General features: G+C 37.5%; 1 protein-coding gene across 17 annotated transcripts in view; it reads right to left on the bottom strand.

Moving 5' to 3' along the window:
• The window catches only part of KCNMA1 (potassium calcium-activated channel subfamily M alpha 1), a 432171-nt gene that overhangs the window by 405312 nt on the left and 1333 nt on the right, over positions 1 to 25526 (bottom strand). The gene's annotated exons all lie outside the window — the stretch shown is intronic.

Here is a 25526-nt window from a genome sequence, read left to right as displayed (position 1 = left end):
ACACATTTTCTCCACCACGTCCCCAGAGTAATTCCCAAGAGCAAGCTGATCTTTGCTCCCTGATAACAAGTACACTCCTCTTGAAGTAAGCATCATACTTGCCCTGCAAGCAATCCCGCAAGCTCTAAGTGTTCTTTTTCTTTTCACTTTTAATTAATGGAACAATATATAGACATGTAAACAGTTTTAGTTGAATGCATTTCTTGCTAGAAGAGTCTTCTTAGCCAAAACAAAATGCAAAAATACATAAATACATTCCTCTTGAAGGACAAGCTTAATTTCTCCTCATGAGGAAAACATTGTAGAGCATGCATGGATTTTTCTAATAAAAAAAAATCACCTGTCTTAAGAAACATCAGTAGACACAGAATTTAAAGAAGGCCTGTTAAATTTTAACAGCAGTTAATGGACATATCTTATGTTTCCCTAAATACAAGGCCTTCCATCTCACTGTAAGGAAAATCCCTACACTCCTGCATTAATTTATTTAACATTATAAGTGGCTAACTTGCATCGGCATCCCATTTAACACACTGTGGGAAAGCTTTTTTAGCCAGGGGGGAGAAAGCATGCTAGTGTTGTCAGTCCTTAGAAACAAGTCCAGTACAATCCTCTGCAGAATCTTTGGAAGTCTACCAAGTAAATGTCCTAACAGATTTCAGATACGGTTCCACATTAAGAATTTAGAAAACCCTGTGAAGAAAGATTGCAGAGAGATAGGAAGCATTCTCATTACTAATCAAGTCCATACAATAACGGAAGACTCCCCCCTCTCTCTCGTTCTACAAGTGAGAAGCAACACTATTAGGGAAGCAATGCTGCTGGCCTCTAAATTCAAAGGGACAAGCAAGCTATGGGCATATATTTATCTGAATAAGTCTGTCTCTACATAGAGAGTTATTGTAGCCAAGCCTATTGATGATTTAGATGCAGATTTATGTGAAGATAGGTTATCCAGATCATTCTGATCTTCTAGAAAATTTTCTATGAGCAGTAACTTAATATACCAACTTTGATTTATTTCATTAACTAGATAATGGTTGGAAATGAGCTTCCTCTGTCCCCACTCTTTCTCCAAAAGCCAGTAAGTTATCCTGTTCTATTTCTATAGTGACTTGCATACCAAAAGTCCCAAATTACTCTTGTAAACTTCAAATTTCAGGCACCATGCTTAAGGTCCTTCAACAGTCTTGAATCAGAACAGTGTTTAAAATAAATGCCATAACTCTTCAAAAGAGGTCTTAAGAGTTAAAAAGCAAAGTCGTGTGCCTCATTTTCTTCTAGCTGAAGAGAAGAAAATTGACATGTTAAGAAAAGGCCCATGACCTTTCAGCCTATTCTATAGCAAGATAACTTGATTTATAGTAGCTGAATTTTTCATTACTGGTATTCATCATTTCACAAACAAGCACACACATCCTTTTGGTTTCATCATTCCACAAACAGGCACACGCAGTCTTTTGGTGGAGTTGTTGGTGATTCACCACCACATGCATACTTTCCACTCGTCGGAAATGTCTGTTGGTGGAGGCCTTGTGACTCACCTCCAGCACACTTTCTTCCTCATCATCATGGGTAGTCCCTTGATGATTCACTGATGCATGGCTAGTCATTTCAACTCAAGCAATTCATCAAATAACTACATTGCAACTTTCACTAAGTGAACCAAAATTAGTCTTCTGTACTAGTGCATATCTCCAGTATAAGCTACAAGGTCTTACCTCTAACATAACTCTAAAGTCAATTTTTGTATCATTCCACTGAATCCAAATTCCCTGAATCCTTCCATCCTTCCCAGTATTATTCCAAGTTTTTCCATGATCTACGATTACTTCACACAGGCCACACCAAAATCCATACTCCACAGTACTAAAAAACACCAACCACCCACTAAAAACTACCTCTCCAAGTTTGATCAATAAGTAGGCAAAAGAACCCTTCATAAAGCCAACGGCATTAGGAGATCTTTTCACTTCATGGCAGCCAGTTCAATTGCACGTCAACTAGACTGAAATGCCACACCAGGAATAAAGAATATTTTTGCTAAAATGTTAATGATGCTAACTAGGAGTCCAGCAGTACACATTCTGTGTTAACTTAACCCTAGCACAGATTCCTCTTATTTAGCTCCAATTACTGTAAAGCAAGGCAGCAGGAAGGAGTCTTAACATAGCCAAGGAACATTTTCTAGCAGCAATCCTCCAGGAAGGATTTCCAAAAACCTATCCTGGGGGCAAACCAGGAGCAGTTCTGAAGAGGTGGAAGCATAGACCACAAACACATGAAAACATTTAAATCCAAGAGGTGCTGCCAGCCATGTTTCATATTGTTACACTGGTATTTGCATGTTACAAGGAATTAATTATAATGTTTACAACTAACACGACTCCCATTATGAAGGATTATTCCCTGAGATTGTTTAAACTCACCAACTACTTGAAAACATAACGGTGTTAAACTCCAGAATGGAGGAGACAAATAGGCCTGTAGTGACAGTCACTAATACATGCAGGAAAGATCCTTAGGAAGATTCTTAGGATGCACAAAACTTTACTAGCAGAGTTCATTTTCCTTCTCATGTTTCCTGTTACCTCTAGCTTTCCTCTAGCCCTGCGAGTTTCCAAATGGCCAGCATAGATGATAAATGATTTGAAGTTGTAGGTATTGTTTCATTCTAGTGCTTTTGAAATAATAGATAGTTTCAAAAAAAAAAAGTTTTTGATAAAGAATTACCTTTATTTTGTTCATTTTTTTATCTCAATGGCAAGAATGTGAATATCATATTTCTAAAAGCCCATTTCATGTTTTATGGAATTTTAGATTACAGCGACCAGTCATCAGTTCTCATTGTTCTTTGCTCGTTTACTCAATGAAGTAAATATCTGAACAGGTAGCATTGTTACTGAGATGCTATCCACTTTGAAGACCTATATGGCGGGTATGCATTTTGCAGAAGTCCTCAGAAGCATATGGAGTTATTTCATATGACTTGGCTTGTGGTCCCCCCTATGTACTTCAGTAACTAAAATACCATGAATTTCTCACTGAACAGCAGCACTATTCCCTCCCCCACCAATCACTCACAGCTTAGATTAGCTATTACTTACACTGGTGGGTGTCATGTCTAAAACTTTCATGAAGCAAGAATTTTATCAATTAGATTAATCAATACACTAAGCTTGCTTAACAGTTCCACCTCTAGTCAAATCTCTCGCTGTCCCCCCCCTCCCCGCACTTTTTTTTTTTTAAAAAAAAAATATATATATATATATATGCTGCTCTGTCAGCAGGCCATTAATCTTGTTGCTCTACATCTATAGGCATCTGAACCATTTCTTGGCCTGAATGCTACAACTGTTCCTCTTACAAACTGGAATTGAAAGTCTTTATCCAATAATTTGACTAGCCTGCAAAAGAAAAAAAAAAAAGATTGTGCCTTCCATGATTTTTACAAAGGTATTTATAGACTATTCCCATTATCATTAATTTGTTGCAAGTCTATACCTACATCTTCCAAATTACTCATCTATAAATTAAAACAAGTAAAAAGGAGCATGCTACACTATCATACTATCACTTTAACACAGGAAAATACACACATAGGGAAGGATTTAAATGTGTGGGTGTGTTGTTTGTATTTGTTGCTTACAGTGCTGCTGGTGGATTTTGCACTGAATCCATAGTAGCATCCAAATCCCTCTTCCAGTTCAGTTAAGCCAATGCCTCCACCTTGAAGGTGGAGCAGAATTAGGCAAAGGATAACTCAAAAAAAAAAAAAAAAAAAAAAAAAAAAAAAAAGAAAAGGAAAGATGAAAATAAGTTTTGGTGTACTGTGGATCCTAACACACACATGAAACTATAGTAGGCTGCAACTGGAAAATATGCATTAAGACAATAATCCACAGGAAATACAGAACAAGAACTTAAATAATCTGCAGGAAATACAGTGTAAGAACTTACACAGCCTATTTCTCTCCAAAAATAAGATCATAGCAAACATTTCTGCACACACCCTCTGAGTCAAACTGAAATCTAACAAAAAAGGATGAATACACATGAAGTACCCACCTCAAGTGTAAGAAAGCAGCAAGCGATGAATTCTCGATGGATTACTCACAAGCCTCACCAGGATGTGAGCCCATATGGCATTCCTTATCCTCCCCCAAACCCATGGCAGAGAAGATGTGCTTTCCAGGAGTGCCAAGTAGATGAGTAAACCAGCAGCACTGTTAGCCCATTCTATGCCAATACATTTGGGGTTAGTTTTAGACCCATGAGGGTCTAAACTCAAAGCTGCAATCATGCAGGAAATGTGTGACAGACCAAGTTGGAGGTGGCATTGCTTTACCTACAAGCCTGGCAAGAGGGCTTCCTTCCACCATCCTGCAGGTAGCAGATGCATAAGCAACTGGGGGCAAGGGAAAGCAAAACGTTTTAACACAACAGTGCCACTGAGTTGCACGTGCTCCAGGCACCAGAACACCTGTAACTATTACCATTTATGTTTTAGGATGTTCTTTTAGTATCCAACTGCTGCTTCAAGAGAGATCCATTTCCTATAGGCCACACGTTACTTTCTCAGGCCTGTGTGCCCAGCCTGGGGTGCTGCACAGCGTTAACAGTGACACAAGACATCTGCATTACTGCATTAGATCAATTCTTACATGTTGATCCAAGCCTAAATCCCTGCTATGTTCATACTTCCTTCTCCCAGTACCAGTGCTAACGAACCTCCAGCAAAGGGAACATGAAGTTGCATTGACAACTAGGTAGATCCCCAACTCGTTTCCTCTCGCAGTTTAGACAGCTGCAAATGCAGTAAGGGCATGAAGAATGAAACCACCTAGGATTTAAAATATAAATATAAAATAATATTTCTTTCTGCTGCTGTTACTAAAAGAAATCCACAGCAAAACTAAGACTTCATCCTAAGAGTTTTTTATTTTGTAGTAGTTGAAGCACAGTTAAAGACCTCTGCACATGCACATACTCAACACAATAATAACTGCAGTAAAACAGCAAGGTTTCTCTTTCCCAGACACAAATATCCATGCTTACTGTATTCACCTGCAAAAAATGCCATGGTTCTTGAGAAATAATTTTGAATTACGTATACTCAAAAGTTTCTCTGAAGTTTGATCTCTTTGAAGTTTGATTTCACCTTTCCTTTCACACCATTAGGTTTAAATTTTATTTATGGCTCTTTAAGCTACTGCTGCTCATCTGCCACATTTTGGCAAACATTACCAAACAAAATATGTGGAAACCTCAAAGCACCTTGTATACCAGAACTCATTTAGTTCACAATTTATAATTATACTACACAGATTAAGTACATTCAGTCCTTAACACTTACAATTTCAGCCCTAGAGGGCAACGTAGAGGATTTACTGCACCTCTCCTGTAGACAGAGTCCCCATAGCCCCATACATCTTTCTTGGATACAAAATGATTCTCTTTGGTTAGACATACACTTATCCTTAAGCTTGTCCATCTGCTGTATTTTGCCTTGCGTAGTTTTAGCATGTTGAAAATTTCTCTCTAAAGAGGCTTTCCAATTTACTGAAGTAATATCAAATAACATGCAACACGCTTAAGTAAAAGAACAAAGTCTTAAATGAATGATTTATGAAAAAGGATGGCTATGCACCATAGGTATTATTGATCAAGACAGATGCTGTGGCTTTGCCACTGTCCAAAGACAAACTGTCTCTTCATATCAGGTCAACTCAGGAGCATCCTAGTGCTTAAAAATGTTCCTATAGTGATCAGATAAATGAAAAAAGGGGTATTTTGTTTATCTGAAGTAGCCTCTCCCTTGACTTTAACTTTGAAAAGATGAACTATTTCTTAATGCTGAAGAGATCTTGCAAATAGGTACTATTTACTAAATCGTAACAGAGGCAGCTTTCAGACTTTCAAAATAAAGCCAACAAAACTTGTGAAGCAAAGCTGCAAAGTTTTCACTTCAATCTAAACAATTTGCTTAAAAACAAAACTCAGTAGACAAGCTAACACTGATGCAGTGTTTAAATATCTGCAAGATATATATATATATATTTTTTTTTTTTTTTTTTTTTTTTTGCCCTGGAAGGTAAAATACATGTGTGAGCCTCCAGTATTGTGATGACAGGCTTAAAGCCTTTCACATAAGAGTTGACAGGAACCTAATGCACAGTGCAAGTCACTACATCCAAATGGCAATTCCAAGCAAAGCCAGCACTGGTTGTTCACTGTCACGATGCTCACCCATTGCACTCCATCCCTGCTGCTAGTTACTACAAGTACAGAATGTGCGCGTGGTCTCCAGCCAAGAAACGGCCTTCCAGATCCCTGTAGGGAAGCCATAAACCTGTGTTTATGGTGTCATAAACAGTAGCCACAGAACAACATCACCTTTCATTTACTAGCCAGTAATCCACCATAAGCACTTATCTTCCTACATTAAGTTGGCAAAAAAAAAAAAAAAAAAAAAAAAGATTAAGAACTCATAAATGAATATCGTGCAATAGCAGTAACAGATTAGACTCTGCAGAACATTTTTGTCATCTTTCTTGAAAATGTTATACATATGCATCTCTTCGAGGGCACAAAGGAACTATGCTTTGTAGGCAGTTTTTTGGGCTGAAATGACAACATTTAACACATTTTGTAGTGCATTAGGCATTTTAAAGACACCTACTAAAAACTTTAACTTCTCCAGAGTTTCCACTGTAGCTGAAAACACAGTGCAAGTAGAAAGAGCATAAACAGTATGGTAATCAAAATGTCAGAATTTGTTTGGATTCCATTTTTAATATCAAAAGATTTCCAAATATGAGCAGTAACTCATACAATTCACATGTATTTAAGATCACCAGTTGCTGACATACTTAGATGGTGTTCTCTGGATGGAATTTACATTATCAAACTTCCTTGAGCAGAATAAACTAGATAATCAGGAGTTCCTGCACTATAGCTGCACCTACATCCTGAAAATATTTAACCCAATAGCTGGGCATTCCCAGTAACAATATTATCATTTCACTGTAAAGGCAACCATAAAGAAACAGCAGTACTGTGACAAGAAAATCCTTGTTTAAATATTAATATTGCTGATACATGCCCTTTCAGAGGTAATATTTTTCTAAGTCAATTCATGTACTGGACAGATTGTTTTTAAAATAAGCCTGGTTTCAAAGATTCTGTTGAAAACCATCTCTACAGTTCTAAGGTTTTCAGTGAACATCTTCCAAAGTAAAATAAACTTAACCACTAGTCTGAACTACTTTCTCTTTATTCATACTGGAGCCAGTAAGGCAGATAAGCTTCCTTTCACACAGTGCCAGTTGTCACACACTGAGTGTTCCAGAGCAGTCCCCTAAGATGGGCACATGATGCCATACGGACACGTGCTTTGCTTCATGCTCTGAACCATACACAGACTTTGGGAATGCCATCAGCATTTCATTTACAACAGATAAGTTATGAAGAATATTGAATCAATACGTGCATCAGATTTACCAGATTGGGGGGGGGGGGGAACACCCACAGAAGCAAATAATGCACTTATATAAATGATTAAGAAAAAGGTGGCAATGTTTAAATTTGTGTGGAATCACAGCTGTTCCAGTCAAGCTTATCTACTTCCATTTCATCTCCAATCACTTAGTAAAGCTGAATGAGAACTGGTATAGTTGGCAATTAGGAGCATAAATGTGCTTGGTATCATACTTGTTTGTCTGCTTTACATGCTACACCTAGTGCTGGATTCTTAACTTCTTTGCCAAAGCTTAAACAAAAGAAAAACATTGGCTTCATGCTTGTATGTTGGTATGTATATAGGTCAAATGCATTTAGGAAGTTCTTTCATTAAAAAGAAACTAACAGAAAGATCCTTGTATTGTTGCCCCTTCAAAGGATTTAAGTGTCACTTAAACAAGCAAATAAGATAACGCACTTCCAAAAACATATGATATGCAATTTCACCATCCATTTGTAAAGAGTGAATGTCTGGTTTTGATTGTTACAGTTTTATTTTTTAAATTTTTTTTTTTAAGTGTCAATCTATAAAGGAGCAAACAGACAGAAGTCCATAAACAAATGACAGCATATTATTCCTAATAATCTCCTAACTTCTTTGGTTCTGGGTATTGCCAGTGTTACAGTTGCATTTTCCTTTCTGAACAGAAGGTGTTTTAAATAAGCTTGTCAGTACTGGTGACAAATATCCATCAGTTACTCTTGGTTTTATATATCTTTAACTGTACTGAAGGGATTTTTAAGAAACTTCCTTTTTTTTTTTTTTTTTTTTTTTTTTTTTGAGTAACAGAAATAACCATTCATAAATCATGAACCAATTTTAGGAAATCCAGACAGACATAAAGTAAATCACTGCTTACTTTGCTCTACCTTGCAATATCTTGGCAATGTGAACATAAATTATCCTCGTTTGATCATATGTGATATTTGCTTCCTTTAATATTCCAAGCCTGTCCAAAAAAAAAAAATGGAATTTTTCCAGTGGTTGACAGTTCTGAAACACCCTTGTGAAGAGTAACTAGCAATCTGTGCGAGGAACCGCTTTTCAAAGGTCAGGGAGACATATTCTGAGTTTGGTCAGCATGCAAAATTCCCACTAAAGTCAGTAAAAGAAGGGTTGGAATGAGAGACTAATGGTGATGTACCACAAGCTTTTCCTATTTACACTGGATGAAAGCAGGACACTGGACACTGACCAAGCAAATGTAAAAGTGTTTTTTTTTTTTTTTTTTTTTTTTTTCTCCTCCCTCTTCTCCTCCTCCTAGCAACAAGCTTCCTACAGCCTCTCCAAGGTTCCCACCCTCTTTACTCCAATAATCTTTTCAAATGATGTGGTACCTTTTTTCCTCCCCCTCTGCTCAATCTTTCAGGACAAAACACTTCAATGAAAATATTCTTTCACGTAGCAGCTATTCTTTGTTCCCTTTCTGAGGAAGCTATGATCTGCTCCTTCTCAGGGGTAGAAGAAAAGTGGAAGTTCAACAACTTCGCTATTACACAATTGCTTTCTATAAATCAGATCACTAACTATATTTCTAACTATTTTAAACAATCTTGAGTTTACTGAAACTTAAAAATATTTTAGACCATTCCCTGCCATGCACTTTCAGTATTCTGCTTTTCCTTTGGAATGCCCTAACATGCATCATCCAGCAATGTAACTACAGTGTCCCTTCATTTTGCCATCATTTACATTCTTTACCTGATGCTTTATCCTTTGCTCGTGGATATTTGCTTTCGGTATCCAATTTGATTTTGCTTCTTCTTCTTTCAAAGAAATTTGCATTATACAAACATTTAGAAGAGCAATTCAGACACAGGAAAACCAAATTAATGTCATCTTCCTTGGATATGGTAGACAAGAAAGTCTCACGGAAACGGAACGGGCCGAGAAGCTGCAGAGAAGATCAGGCATAAAACACAGAAACAGGGAAGGAAGAACAAACACTACAAAGCTTTGACTCTTACATGCTCAGAAATTTCTTACCTCTATTCTCTAAAATTGAGCTTTTCTGATTTCCTGTGTCTATGTGGACCTAACAAGCCCTTGTGAACTCATATTTGAGGTAACTTTAAACTTGAGATTCTTGACAAATTTTATTTCAGGTGATTACCTTTTGATACCTCAAACTAAATTCAAGTTTAACATAATATTCCTTGTTCTTCTTCTTTCTGTATAATGCTTTCATGTGTTCTTCCACCACTGCTACACTCTGATATTCTTCACACCCACATTTTTGTTGTTTTAATTAAAAAAACACTTTAAAGGAAGATATATGAAACAGGGAAGTAATCACAGCTCAATAACAAATATGAAATTTCAAATAAAGAGATTCCAATATCCAATAATCCTCAATTACCTTCTGGATTCCTTAGGATGCTAAAAAATCAAATACTGACTTACAGGGTCATTCATATTCTGTAGTACCAGAAATTACTGCAAGGCATATTTAGTACTTCTGCTTTTGATTTTTTTTTCTTTATTTATGCATTTTGGTTGCACATTTTAGTTGACCTGAGATTCTCTTAATTTTAAAAAGATGGTTTGATCTCTAGAAATGCTGTACTTCGGGTATTACAGAATCCCTGTCATTCTTCTGTTTTTAGACTCCTTAACCTCCTTACAAAGCTGTTACCAGCGGCTCACTGAGACCACAGTGAATGGCTTTGGACCTGGAGTACTCATGCTGGAATGTTGCCAGTTCTGGCCAAGGATCTGCTGAGTTGACACTGAATTCTTGGACTGGGTCCTGAATCCCAATATTTGGGTTTCAGGCTTCGGCACCGGCCTGTTTCTACCAATAACAATAATAAATTACACAACTATGATTTCCATACTGATTTAAGAACCTCGGCTGTCACCGATTTCAGTAAGAACCAGGAGTTCTCCAAACAAGGAATGAGTGTTTCAGTCTTATCAAAATTACAGAAGTTTGATTTGACTAGACATGCTTGCTATATGCATTAAAGAGGAAAAAGGAATGGGACACTAACTCAGAGGATGCTATTTATCTTCACTAATGAGGAAGATACCTTATCCTCTGCCACCTCTGCTTCCCACAAAGGATCTGCAAAGCACTAATTACCCATTTAAACACTTTTAACAGAAAGGTTATCATGGAAAATGAGCTCTGCCACATTTCACAGAGCTCCATAACAACCCAAAGGATGAAAATCACTCCCAGTTTCAGACTGCACAGGTTGTTATAGGCATCCCAACACTGAGCACTGCCACAAGTCCCCACTACTGAAAACCTGTCCAGAGGTGAACATGAACCTGAGAACTGCTGGGAAATGATTACAGGTAAAAAATGAGTTCATACAAAGGTGCCACTGAATTAATTACAGACTGGACAAAGTAATGTTTGAAGAGGGAAAGGTGGGTGAAGGAGGTCCCTGTAACTTTTTCAGCAAAGCAGTATTTGGGCTGCCAAGGAACGCACCATAGACAAGGTGGATCTCTAACTACACACTGCAGCAGCACAGGGCAAGTTTCTTGACTCCCATCCACACATGACGCATGCATTAACTGGAGGGCAGGACAACTTTAGACCAATCCCAGGGCACTTGTGCACAACTCTGCACTGGCACTAAGGAGCACCTGATCACTCTGAGAAAGAGCCAGCTCCTACTCCTGTGGGAGCTCAAAACATTCTGGAGAAGATGCACTGGAACAAGATATTTATATTAAGACACAGAACAGCCCTTCTTTGCAAGAACATGGCAGTGGAAGAGGGTGAAGAGAAGAAAAGAAAGGGTAACCTATTTGATGCTTGGTTCACAAGCAGTGGGGATGAAGTCTGTGATGACATAAGTATTTTTATGTAGAATGGATCAGACAAAAATAGAACTGTTTAGCCATTAATGTAGAAAAATAAAGCTGCTAGAAAGTGGTGAACAAAAGCAGTACAGTACACCTTGTCAAAAAGTATCTTTTAGTGCACTGTATCACAGCCCTCTAACATAGAAGAGCAAACAAAAAAGCATGTATCACTATTGGAACCACTCTTCTCCTCTGAGCTTTTTCCCCTGGTTGTACATTTACCAATCACATTTGTATAAACGCTGCACACAGATCCCAACTACAACTGCACTAAACTCTGGATAAAAACCTCCAGTTTTTTAAGAATAAATGACTCTAGGTAAAACTACTGAACATGAAGTTTTTCAGTGGCATTTGACTAGGCAGGTGAATATTTTTGCAAAATTTTATTCTAGATAGAAAAATCTGCAGACAAAAAAGCCGCCAAGCTTCTTGCAAGAAAGATTGACTGCATCATACATTTCCTGTAGGGTTTCCCCCGCAACCCTCCTTTCTAAATCCCAAAGCAAAAAGTCAGAGTAGCAGACAATGTAAATTTAATAGAGGACTTGTGGAAGATGGCCTTTAGAAAACTTCCAACAAGTCATGAAATTGGTGTCAGTCTGAACTTAATAGGTTCTGGTGATGCCCAAGTAGCATTTCACTCTTTCTCCAAGACACAGTTACCAGAGAGACTTTATAAGCCTTTCTAGTAAATTAGGGCTTTTAAAGACCATAACAGTTGAGATACAAAATTTTAGTGTCTGAGACAGACGCACATATTGAGCACATTCACAGTGTGATAGCAAGTAATAAATGCTCTCCCCTCCCCACCCTTTTTAAGTGGATGCCATCCAGTCACACAAGTCTTAAGTTAAAAGATAACCCAAGCACTCTCTGACAACTGTGGAAAGGTTACCTGGCAGAAAACTAACACAATACACACTGATAAAATATGATCAGAAATTTTTAATCAATAGTTATCACAGCCTTCTATTACCTATCATTATTTTTCCTTCAACCAACTACAGACATGGGGCAGTCAAGAACTTAATTGAATTGTCCTTTTATGTGAAAAGACCAAAACTTATTTGGTGATAGTTTCTATCAGTTATTTATCAGTTAGTGCCTGTAACTAGATTGAGAGGAAGCATTAACTTTTTTTTAAAAAAAAAAAAAAAAAAACACTACCTCAACTGTGTGTAAAATTACTATGGAAATATGATTAGCCTCAAATCTTTTTACCTAGTCAGGAAAAGAAAGTACTACAAAACTTCTGTTTTCACCATTATCTGGTCACTAAGCCATCTTTTGAGTTATATAAATAAGTTTTAATATCTAAAAAAGAAATTCTTGATTAAGTTCCACAGAAATGGAGAATCCTTACAATTTACAGAGACCACCATAACGGAGTAGCAATGCTTTTGAGGAACATCATAAGAGGAACACCACAAGCATTACTCTGGCATACACATTCCACATCGTGGACCTGACCCTACAAAGCAGCACAGGCTAGCATATCAACCTCATGTAAACATACATAAAGAGCATCCAGCTGACTCCTGATAATCACTCCTGAAAAAATACTGATGCTAACTAGGAATTAGAAAGCACACTTTCTATAGCAATAGGCCTCTGTGGTCACAATGTTCACTTCTGGGTAAAAAAAAACAATTTCCAAACATGGCATGACAAACACTGTAATTTATTGTTATCAGTACTTGGTTCTGTCTTTGTTCTGAATAAAAAATAAATATTCTCTGTTCATTAATGTTCTCTGTTCACTCTTGCAGTCAGCTACTGCTGTGGTGTTTGTTGCTCTCATCTCTCCACTTCTTTCTTTCATCACAGTCTCGAAAGTTGTGTTAAACTTCCCAAGAGACCATCACCAAGTATGCCAGTTACAACATACTCATGCACCTACACTATAATAGCTATTTCAACAAATACACCACATAAAATTCATAACAAGTTGATGATAACAGAGAAGCAGAAAAATTACTCAAAATGAAAACAACAAATTAAATGGCAGACCACAGCTTTTACAGTCATTTAACTGCTAAATCCTTCTTGTCATCTAATTAATTTATTTCTGAGGGATCATATAAAATTCACACCTCCATAGGCCAAGAAATGTACCAAACTGCCTACTCTTTCATACTTTCTGTGCCTTACTGCAGCAATGAAAATAAGCTTAAAATATCATTATCTTGATACAACACATAGACTAATTCTTATATGAATGATTACACTAAACTTAGGTGTTTTCATACACACACCCTGAGAATGGGCTTAAAGGAGGGTAATTTTATTTTATTTTTTTAAACAAAGAAAGATGCAATTACTGAGCTCCTAAATTCACCAAAAGCCCCATGATTCCTGCTATTTGTCTAAGTTACAAAACATCCAGGCACTTTCTGCCCTCATGAAACATAGTTCCCAGAGACCCATGCATTAGAAGACCTTTGTCAACTGTACCCTGCACAACATATGATTTCTATGTTATTGCCTATCTAACTTGTGCCATAAAAAAGGAGAATGAATGTTAAAGAACCTTGTCAAAATAGACACAGTGTGTGGCAAAAAGTTATCTTCCTTAATCTCTTCATTACCATTTTTTCCCTAATATAATACACTTCTTCCTAGTATTTACACAGGTTACCTTTTACATACCTTCAAAAGATTCAGGTAACTTAAATTATTTTTACAGTTACTTCTGCAGTCCTATTGCCTGTGATGCAATCATTGAATGACAAGAATTGCAAAGAGTTTTAAGAAAGCCAAACAAAAAAAAAATCTGCAGAGATTTCGCATTTTTTCCAGAAAGATAAATCTAGAGACAAAACTGAGTTGGCAGCTATTTTTTGACAGCTTTCCAAATTTTAAATAGTTACACTATTGTTCTGAAATAGTGACCTTGTTTCATTTTTGGATTTAATGATTTCAACCCATTTATTTTCAATCAAATCCATACAGAGAATATATATATACACACACACAGAGGATGGATTAAATATCTCTTGTTAGTAATGAGAACAATTATTAGGTTGCTAGCAACACAACAGAAATGAATCTTCCAAGTCAAATATTACATGATACATGAATGCTTTGACATAAAAAGGATCATTTTAACAAAAAAAAAAAAAAAACACTTGACATGAATATCAGTGTTCTGATTGTGCTGTGTCACAAATTACAAGTTATATACAGCAATATATGTTGATTATAGCACAGATTTTCACCTGCTCTGCCCTCCTCATTGCTAGCACTACCAGATGGGTCCATTTTAGATATAATTAATTTACCTCCATCTCCTAGGTTTTCAAAGAAATCAAGTCCTGACAAGGACCCGAGGTTCTTTCCTTTCTTGGTTACAGAAAAAGAACCTTTAAGCTCAGAGATTTTCCTTTTAAGCAGAGGGGACAACATTCGCAAATATCTGGAGAGAGCACGTGCTGTTCAAAGATGCTTAAAATAGTACAATCAACAAGCATATATTTAACTGGGAACCTTCCTAGATTCTAAAAGTAACATTATTCTTTAAAGCCAGTATGAACATGAGTACTCAAAATTTTGATTATGGCAATGGAATATGAACAAACATCAAAACATCTATACACAGATAGAGTGAATATCCCTCACCATGCTGACTGTCCAACACGCATTCCCTTCTTGCTGCGCGTCCTCCTTGAGTCCATCACATTATTTATGACCAACATGATTTGTTCCAAGAGAAAGACAATTCAATAAGGAAATTATAAGGGGTGGGGGGGACACATTTTAAATCAGGTCTTTATTTCTTATCCACATACATTTTTTTTACTGAGCTGATGGAATATAAATACTGCAGGATGAGACACTAGCTTCATAACTCTGTTTATACTCCAGGAAACTCTTTTAAAACTTATGTTTTTGATTAAGGTTAACATTACCTTCCCCTCCATTTCTGTAAAACCTCTCAAATATAAAAACTCTAGAGTTCAAGACTGCAAGGATAATAGAAAGTGCACTGAGTGAAGGAGGAGGAAAGCAGTTCCCTATTGACTTTGCAAAAAAGTTTGTACACTAAATTCCACTACCTGCTAGCCGAGACCTTAGCTCTTTCTTTTCTAGATCAAATAAGCAAAAATTGTACCAAACAGCCTGTCCCAAGCAACTTCTTCTCAACTAGAGCATATAATATCTTTATCCATACAGTCTTCACATGTTCTCTGAGATGGTCGAAAAAAAAAAAAAAAAAAAAAAAAGTCATTTTGGAAAAGCTATAGTGAAATTAATGGTAATTCTGTCACAGTCTAACACCCATCACATTTCAAGACAGCAAGGTGTGATCCAAAGGCGCAGGTCTTCCCACCACCTTTGCCAGCCAGCTAGCTCAAGGTAGCCAGCCAGCCTGATGCCAACTGCCAGGGCCAGAGCAAACAAGACACAGGGAAAACGCAAGATGAATTACAAAAACAGACTAGCGCAGCATAATAAAATAAAAGGCTTTCTGGAAGACAACATAGCAATTTGCACATATTCTGTACAGTTAAAAACAATTACAATAACAACAGCTTCAGTTGTGACCTACCCCTCAAAACACAGTCAGAAGCCACCTCAGTGTTTTGAAAGAGCAAAACTCCCTCTCCAGGAAGGTGCAAGAACTAGATGCTCCCTGGGCTTCAGGATTTATACCCTCACAACTCACTCCAGCCTAGCTCAGCTGCTGAAACACCAGTTAGCACTTGGATTGCTACCAGGTGAGCTCTGGAAGCAGCCTGTCCCAGCAACTTGCACCTGAAGGCAATCAATTTAGCCACCCCGAACAAGGCAGAGTTTGCCTTGAGACGTGCCTTCCTTATCCCCCTAAGATGCTAAAAGTGAAAAACAAAAATAAAAACATATCCACCAAAGGACACAATTGATTTAGTGCCTACCATGCTAAGGCACCCCAATCTTAAAACTTTTCAATATTCAAATCTTATCAATTTCAAGAAACTCTTCTTCTCAGTAAAAGAACCTCCAAATGCTAGTGACAATATAAAATCAGTTAAGATCTTAATCTAAATTCTATCAAATTTAACATCTTAAATTAAGATCAATACTAAAGACGATTTTAAGACTTGGCAGTCAACTTGTCTTAAACATAGCTCTGATACCTTGTAGAGAGTATTCTCCTAAACACTGAGGTTTAATCTTTTTAATGCTGTCAAACTGTGACCTCAGGATGATAAATCCATTCTTGGGAGACAATCAAAATATGTTAGCCACAAAACACTTAACTTGCTTTGGTGGACTCAATTTGCTTAAGTGCTGTGACTTAGCTCCAGAAACATCATGATGGTTCACATGCAGTCTACCTCGCTTTCACTTCATACTGAGTCATAAATAAAGCCAAGGCAACCCCCACACACAGCTGGGACACCAGGACAGACGTAAGGACGCCACGAGGCACCGTCTGAGCCGAGCTCGCGCTGCCGGGCAGCCTCAGAGCACGTAGGCAGCACCCACCAATCCCGTTAAGGTCCCCAGCAGCCCCTAAAGCAGCTCGCAGCGTAATCTGAGGCACCTGGTAACAAGGCTCACCTCCGCCCCAGCTCAGCCTCAAGGAAGGATTTCAGCAATTCCGTAGCTCAAGGGGTTTTATATATATGTATGTATGTATGTATGCACTCTAGACTTTTGAGTCATTTCCACCTCTACAAACCAGGATTACCCACTGTGTCATTCTACCAGTCCCTAATACGAAAAGAGTTACTGAATGCTTCATGTAACTATTCTGAGGATACATTTTACTTTTGTACACTACTGACACAAGAGTAAGATTAAGATCTATTCACCTAGAACCATCAGTATTTTTGCAGGCACCTTAAAAACATAAGCCTAAACATGACAGTCAATAAAGAAACAAGTTCATGTATAGTTTTATGAGAAAAACAGTAGCCATAGAAATAATAACCTGTTCTGAATATTCCCCACAATTGCAATATGGGAAGATCAAAAATTTGGTTCTCGCTTTTTTATTATTAAAGAAATAGAAGTTGTGTATTAATTGCTTTGTTAAAAGAAAATTAAACCTAGAGTAACAGATGATAATGCAAAAGATGTTAATGCACAAACACTGCAGTACCCTCTCCTCTTTATATACAGAAAGAGAAGCCAAGCAAATGAGGTAGACCTTATTCAAGTTCCAGTCCAGAATATGCTGTGTATAGTCAGCATTAAAAGAAAATGATACCTCAGCTTTAGTTGTTATATCCTTTGACAAAAATCTACATATGGAAATAAGTTTTCAAGGACAGCTTAGCAAAACCTCTTTCATAAGCCATATTAAATTATTACCTCTGAAAAAGCAATCTGCATATTCGGATCTTAAAAATCAATTCTGGTGTCTAAGCAGTTGCTTTATACAAGTGCTTGACAATTTTCACATATTACTCCAAATGACTGGTGCGTAAGGTGAATATTCTTAAAGTGTTCTTAGTAACAAAACACACATGTCCTCAATCAGAAATCATAAGAATCAAATGTTTTTTTATTCTGCTCCTAAAATTAAATTTTATAATTCAGCTGGCAGCTCAAACATACCAAGGATTTCCCATATTAGATATCATTTAAGTGAAGACAAAGTTAAAATAAAAATTGAATAACCTAAATCATTCAGGCAAAGTCAAACCTCCACACTTTGGACAGCATTTTACAATATTAGCAAATGTAACTTTATTCCATCCCAGGGACACACTCCAGTAAAGCAATTAAGACAGTTGTTGCAAACATTAAGACCATGAAGTGTTGAGTGATTTGGGGCAGGAAAAAGAAATAACGCAATGTGAATCCTGCTCCTAGTACTCCTGGAAAGACAACGCCACTATTTATACAGATAAGGAGGAGTCCGAGGAGGAAAGGTAGCACTTAGCCAACCAAAAGTTTGTGCAGCCCTAAATAGAAAAAAAAAAAAAAGAAAAGAAAAAAAAAAGTAAAAAGAAAAAAATCCCAGACCCTCTCTCAATGGAACACTCCACTCGTCAAGTGCGTAATCCAACATCTCTCTCAAAAAGCACCCTAGAACAAATGGTGACCACAACCTTATCCTTCAAGAGCAGGAAAATAAGACTACGATAGAGAAGCCAAGGAAATAGGGCTACAACACTGCTGAGAGCCTTAAGTGATGTGAAAATGATCTGTTTGTAACTAAGAGCACTGCTGCTGATGGCATCTGGAGATTTCAGATATAAATGTATCGGGAATAGAAGATGATGAACACACACACACAAAAAAATGTTAAAATCTTCCCAAATAATAAAATCAATTTATCAGAATTGTATAAAAAGCATTCAAAAAAATTCCCATAAGGGGAAAAAATCTCACAAAGGGAAATGTTGAAAACCTATAAAAGGAAAATATGTTTGCTACACATATAATTTAAAGGCCAGACCCAGCAGTATTTTCTCCTGGCTAGACTGTTTTTTGTTGAGGGATCAGAAGGAAAAGGAAGAAAAAAAAAAAAAGAGGAGAGACTTTTTTCCATCTCTCCTTAAAACCCAAACACACTTCATCTTCTTTATTTTTGAAACAGCATTTACAACTTTGTAATGTAGAAAACATAAAAAGTCATGCAACATCTACCTATTGATTAGCAAACTCACTTTTAAAAGAGTGGTAAAAGAAGCTGGTAATCAGTTTCAAACAATTTATGTCCGGTAGAACACCAGTACATAATCACAGCTAAGATGAATTAGTTCATAACAGGAAAGATAGGAATTTTAGGATGCATAAACAAAGGATCGTAGTCTCAATATATCTCACTTTATTTTTGTAATATAAAGGTTGTGACTTAGAAGCAGTTTCTTAAAAAGACCTATCCTCTTTACTTAAATGAAAAATGAACACAGTATCAAACATCTAAGGTTAGTCTCATTTTTAATCGCAAGTTTGGAGCAAGTCACCTTCTTAGTTTAACAAATAAGTGATAAAACATTATGTAAAAAATGTAAAATGAATAAAATATAACAGAAAATAAAATGTCAAAGAGTCATCATTTGCTTGGACAAAGGGGAGTAAAACTGTATTATAATTTTTTTTCCTCAATACATAAAATGTAAAAAAAATGCAACACAGTAAAGCTGTACACAATAGTTAGACAAACAAGGCACTCAAATTCTGCCCCAGTTGTTTATTATGCTACAATTGTTTATTATGCTACCAGGTCAGAGAACTGGTAATGAGGTTCTTTTTTCTCTTCTTCCTTTTTCTTTTTCTTTCTTTTTTTTTTTTTTTCTTTTAGGCTGCTATATGTTAGCAGTCCAGGTACTTTTGTGCATCTCTTTTAAATGAGGTAGTGAAGAAAAGGACGTGTGAAAGGGATTTCCAGGACGTGGGCCTGCAGCTGCAAATGCATCTCTATCCTGCAAGTGATCTATGCGACAAGGGACTTTTGCCAGCTCCATTAAATACATGTTTACTCTGTCTCTATAAAAGAGCCAATATTTGCCCTTGCATATCAGCTTGCAGGATAGAAGCCATGATAGGAAATTACCAATAGTTCAGGCACCCAAATTTGGATTTCTAAGAAGGTCAGGAAGAAATTGCACATCTTAATTGGAATAGAAACATGTGTGTGTGTGTGTGTTTAAATTATGTTCCTAATGTTGAAATCCCAGACACAACAGCCACGAGCCAAGTAACTATATGTCACTACAGTAAAAGTTTTTAAAAACAAAATGTTAACATAAGCTCCATTTGAAAAAAAGAAATATCTGATTCATCTAGAACACTGTGAACATCTAGGCCTGAATCCAAAACCTTTGAAGTTTTTAAGATTGTTTCCCTCTATTTAAACAGGCTTTGGATAAGGCTCTCAGTTTCTGTAACTCTCACACTGACAAATACGAATACATCATCTCAAAGCAAACTGAACTCAACACATTACAGTGACAGCGCATTCATTTAAGCAGAACCATGCATACTATATATGGGAATAAAGTGCTCCTTTCAAAGAACCAAACCCAAGCTATTCTCAGGCTATTAATATCATCAGGATTCAAAATGGGCCTTTCCTCATCAACACATCTCTGACAGACTCGGGGAAAAAAAAAAAAAGGTATCTTTTTTTTTTTTCATTTTTTCACCCAGCTGTATTATCGGCAAAAGTGCTAACAGAATGCTCTACTGCATTTCCACCTTCTCCTGTCACCCAAGAATATCTTTTCTACATCCATATGCCTTAAAATGATAAAAATGTACTCGCACTTAAACACCATGCAGCCTAAGCTGCAATTTGTTACTCTAGTCTTGTGTTCTAGTGGAGTTTTGCATTTACTTCTCACAGGGTCCAAGAGTCAGGCAGCAAGTACTCATATCTAGAATGTATCTAGATGTCCATACAGAAATGCATCATTTTATGACAGTTCTTTCAACTGTAGCCCCTTTCCTTGTGTTACTGAACCGATATGTGGGGGAGAAAATGTATTTTTAGCCATTAACACCCGCACATGATGTTTCGGTAATCTTTCCCTTAAAAGACTCCACTCAAACTGTGTTCTCTGTGTCCTCTCACACCTCTCCCAGGAGACTAATAATTTTCATATGCACAAAATATGTAGCTTTATGCAGTGTCACTATCTTAGGTATGCTTAAGAGAATTGGAAGGATACCCCATTCCCTAATTCCTTCTAGAATTACTTTCTGTCTCATTAGATTACCTGGAATTTCTGTCCTACGGTTTAACACTCCAGAATGCGTCACTGCTGCTGAATTAGACCCTGACCTTGCAGAGGAATCATCACCAGCCAACCTTGAAATTCACATAAACTCTTGTTAAAGTGAGTTAAATTCCACAGAATAACAGAGCCGGTCTAGGAAAATCCATTTGGGAGGAACATGGACAATTGTTCTGTGGTTTGCCTGTTGACGGCAGAATATGGTACCTTTTTAAGATTTGTCCTAGGAAGGACATTCAATGACTAAAATTCACAATCCTTTTTCCTGCAGTAGTACAGGACAGACCTGGAACATCACTGCTTTTTTAATTATAATCATTAGATCCTGTCTCTAAAGAGACTATACTTGGCAATTGTGTTCTCCAAATTTTCACAGTGTTCCTATATCTGAGGCTGCCCTCCTTCTGCATTCGTAAGTCCCACAGCACCAAAAATGAGAACATGGATCATTGTTATTAAAAAGCCTTTTATCCCCTAGTCCAGGCACTTCTTCTCTTGGCCTGAACTGGAAAACATTGTCAAATCCAATGGTTTTCAACCAGCACTTACAGATCTGCAAATGTGTGAGCTGTAAATTCTTTCTGAGTCCAGATTTTCTCCTTAAATGTATGTGCTGCAAAGCCTCAAAAGTAAGTATGATACGGCATCGAAATAACATTTCCATTGATATTTTTCAGTTTAAAGCTTAAATCCCTGTTCGTGCCTTCTCTTCTCTGCATGCATAATCAATTTCATCACATGTCTATCAAACGTGAAATCCATGACGAGCTTCAGAGAGCTGAGAATGTCCTCTTTTTCACCAAAGACCAGTAGTGTGGCAAAGAGCAGCAGGCACCTCATCGTAACCGTGCCTTTTGCACTTGTAGAAAGAGCATCTGAAGAGGGTGCCTTTTCTCTCACCACCTTTTCAGTCCTTGACCTCTCAAACATGCCCGTATCTCAGCTGGCAACCTGTCTGGTGGGAGGCTCACGGAGTGATTACACGCAGACCACCTGATACAGCCATGAGACGGCAGCGATTCGGTTTCTTGAGCCAGGCTGAGCATGTGACTACGGAGCGAAACGCACTGCAGTCCACTTGTAATCTCCCGAGCCTTCCAGTTGTTGCTGTGCTTCTGTTCCGCACATCTTGGAGAGTCCAGGTGACAGCGCGGCACGGACGCGTGCACGCAGCCATCTCCTGCACTGTATGTCCATGCGTGCCCTCCAATGTATTCTCACGCTCCTCTGAATACACAGGGCCTTGTCTGGGGTTTGTCCCTTTCATTTGATTTGGAGAGAAGATTTCCAGGTATTGCCAGAAATCCAGCAGAGCTGGCTATATGAGAGCCAGTTTGGCAGAAATGCTTCTCCGCCATGGAAAGCTGCCGTTTTCCCCCCTTACCAACTTTCCCAGGCTTTTGAGAAGAATGCAAATTGTTTTCAAAAGAAACTTCTGCAAATATTTTACTTCCCCTAAAATTCCAGCTTATATATTCAAAATAAACAAGAATATGAGCAGAAACTGACCATATCTATCCCTTTAAAATTTATTAAACTTCCAAAAGTGAAGTGAAAGTGACGGTGAGTCATTTTAGGTAAAGAGTTGCCACCTAACATTGTAACAGAGTTTCATTCGTCGGATACATGAGTCCTGTGTTGCAGGATAAAAATGCTTCACCAAACTGAAAGTGTTCCAGCGTGACATTAATGATAAAAAGCCTTGAACCCGCTGGGTACCCTTGAAGGCATGAGGTTAATCATGAGATCTGCTCTCCGGGGAAGCAAGCAGCAGGGACGCAGGCTCCAGACCGCGCTCTGCAAAGGGCACGAGGTTGCACCGTGTCCTGCACCGCACGGCTCCGGAGCCTGTTGTGCCCCAAACCGGGGCTTTCTCATCCCCCTGCACCTTTTTCCTTGTTTAAAAGCTTATTCAAAGCCAAAACATGTATCACATCACATAATGTCTTCATGAACATGGGAAAAACAGAGTAGCAGATCTATATAACTAAAAGAACTACAGATTTTATAATATGTGTTTAGCTACTACATATAACTTTGCAGGCCATATTCATTTTCTTTATCTGTTATTTCAATGAACAAGAGCCACTAATGGTATCAGAGTCCAGCCCATTAAATTTCAATATAACTTTCTACTTTTAATACACAAGACTAAAAATGAGTTGAGCAGGTAAAAAGCAAAGGGAACACAAGTTCTTCAACAAAACCTAAACATTTCTTAAAATGCAGGTGCAAACACTGAGGAACGAACATTAAAGTCTCTACAAAATGACTGTAGTTAATTTTGCAAGATTTAAACTTTAAAGTATATATCACATTAGATAAAGAAAAAATATGGGCTTCAATTGTAATGACTCTCATATTATATGAAACACTAACATAACATAGGCCAAGATTTACATTTTGCTTTCTGGCACATTTTAAAAACCACCACCTCATACAGGAAATATGGAGAATAAAATCTCCCTTCAGCAATCCTTTTTTTGTCCCTGATTAATATTAATGTCCTATTAGTATACAATGACATAAATTGGATCTGGAACTTTAAGAGACCATATTATGTATAATTCTGTTATCATAAGTTTTCATACTCTTTTGAATTTCATTACACCTCTCCGAGAAAAACAAAATATTGTAATGAAATTGCTTTCCACGGTGTTAAACAGAGTGTTGATATTAGGTTTTGAAAATCCAAAAATCAACCTTAAACTCGGTAAGTTAAAGAGAGAAAAAAAAATCTAAATCCTTCTGTGCAGCCACTAAAAAGAGTTACAGACCAAGTACAAGAGCTACAGATAAAGTTGACAATCTAACTAAACCAAACTAACCTGAGAAACACAGCCTTATGCTAAGAATATAGCAGGGAAATTTTTTTCAGCTTATTTTAATAACACATGTGAACACAACTGTTATTACTCTGTTCTGAACTGTGGAGCCAGAGAATAAGGACGAAAGGGTCCTAAAAATGCAAAAAACTTCTTCCATTCCACAGCAGCAGGAACCACTTCTTGTAAATTTACTTTTGCTGGGAGGTCCAGTAGAGAAGACAGCACAAATGCTCATTCACATTTTTCACCTGCACCCTTGGCAATCTTTCCCAAGCTGTCATGCAGCACAAAGCATGTGCTCGGTTATAGCAAAGCTTAAGGCATTTTCAGTTTTTTCTTCAGCTAGTCTGTACACCTGAAATGCTAGAAAAGCGTTCTCCAAAAAACACTTACTTGTTACACCCAGACAACTTCCTCTGATTCTCCATTTTAGTGTGAAAAAATACCAGGCCTTGGAAGTCATTCCTCACTAAAGGCTTGAAAATCTTACCTGTAATAGAGAGAATCTAAAAAGTGACACATATCTCCCCCTACCTGCAGAGTTCTCCATTCTCCTGCCCCAAGGAGCCGTATTCATGGACAGAGCTACTTAAAATAAATCTTACAATCTGACATAGCTCTACTCTGTCAGATCATTCAAACTAGAAGTGTTGGGAGTCCTCGATGACACCTGTTATTTAGCCTGCCTGAGATGTCTTAAATACAATTGGGGTATGCCTTTCTATACTGTTTAAGAGATGTATGATCTGCTTTGCTGACTCTTTCTCATGAATGGACTATCAGACTGAAGATATCGAAGAAGCCATCATGAATAAGAAGTCTGTGTAAAAGGGGATAAATCTCATTTAAATTCTCTCTAACAAATTAGCAGGTGATGGCTTGTAGGATTTCCTTTTTCCTTTGGATTTGTCTTACAAGGAGCAGAGAAAAACATTAAATATACACAGAAGTTACCGAAAACAAATCGTAGCTATTCCTCATCTTGCTTAAGGATTTCCTACTACTATTAAAGGAAAGAGTAATTTACAGAACACTTTTATTATCACAAAGTCTTTTGAGCTTTACCATCGTACCTGGCCAATACATCTCTGAGAAAGTTCAGGTTAGGTTTTGAATGAAACAAAAAAAAAACGTCTCTAGAGAAGTATTCCCAGGTGTGTTACCTAAAACTTAAAAGTTGAGTTGCAAGTTTCTATTTATTCTGATTTTCTAAACCACCATTTCTTCCAGCAATAGGCCAAGTTTGTTACAACTGTTCCTCTTCCAAATGTAACATACAGGTTTTTGCTGGTAGTCTTGATGTGACAGATACAATGAAACACAAGGAAAGGAAGGTACCCAAACTCCTCACACTCCAACTTGTTCCCTGGTTTCCCGGAAGCCTTAGTTCCTTCGTTCAGCTGGGTTTTGCTATATCAAGTGTGTTTAGGGGGAGGGGATAGGAGGAAGGGGAAGACAGCTCACTGTACGTCAAAGCAAGCCAGCAACCTAGCAACCATATATTAAAAGGTGTGTGTGTGTTTTTGTGGGTGTCTGTGCGCCAGGAATAACTGAAGCAGATATTATTCCATTTGTAATCCAAAAAATGCAAAAAGGGAAGGGGAGAAACTCCAGCTGCTGGTCTATTTTGGGGTCCTAAAATTGCCTATCAAAATCCACTTTCACAAATACAGA

This window comes from Tinamus guttatus, unplaced genomic scaffold (assembly GCF_059628265.1).
Source record: "Tinamus guttatus ecotype Peru unplaced genomic scaffold, ASM5962826v1 Tinamus_guttatus_pri_ptg000246l, whole genome shotgun sequence".
In the NCBI taxonomy this organism is placed as follows: Eukaryota; Metazoa; Chordata; class Aves; order Tinamiformes; family Tinamidae; genus Tinamus; species Tinamus guttatus.
This window is presented reverse-complemented; position numbering and strand designations above follow the sequence as displayed.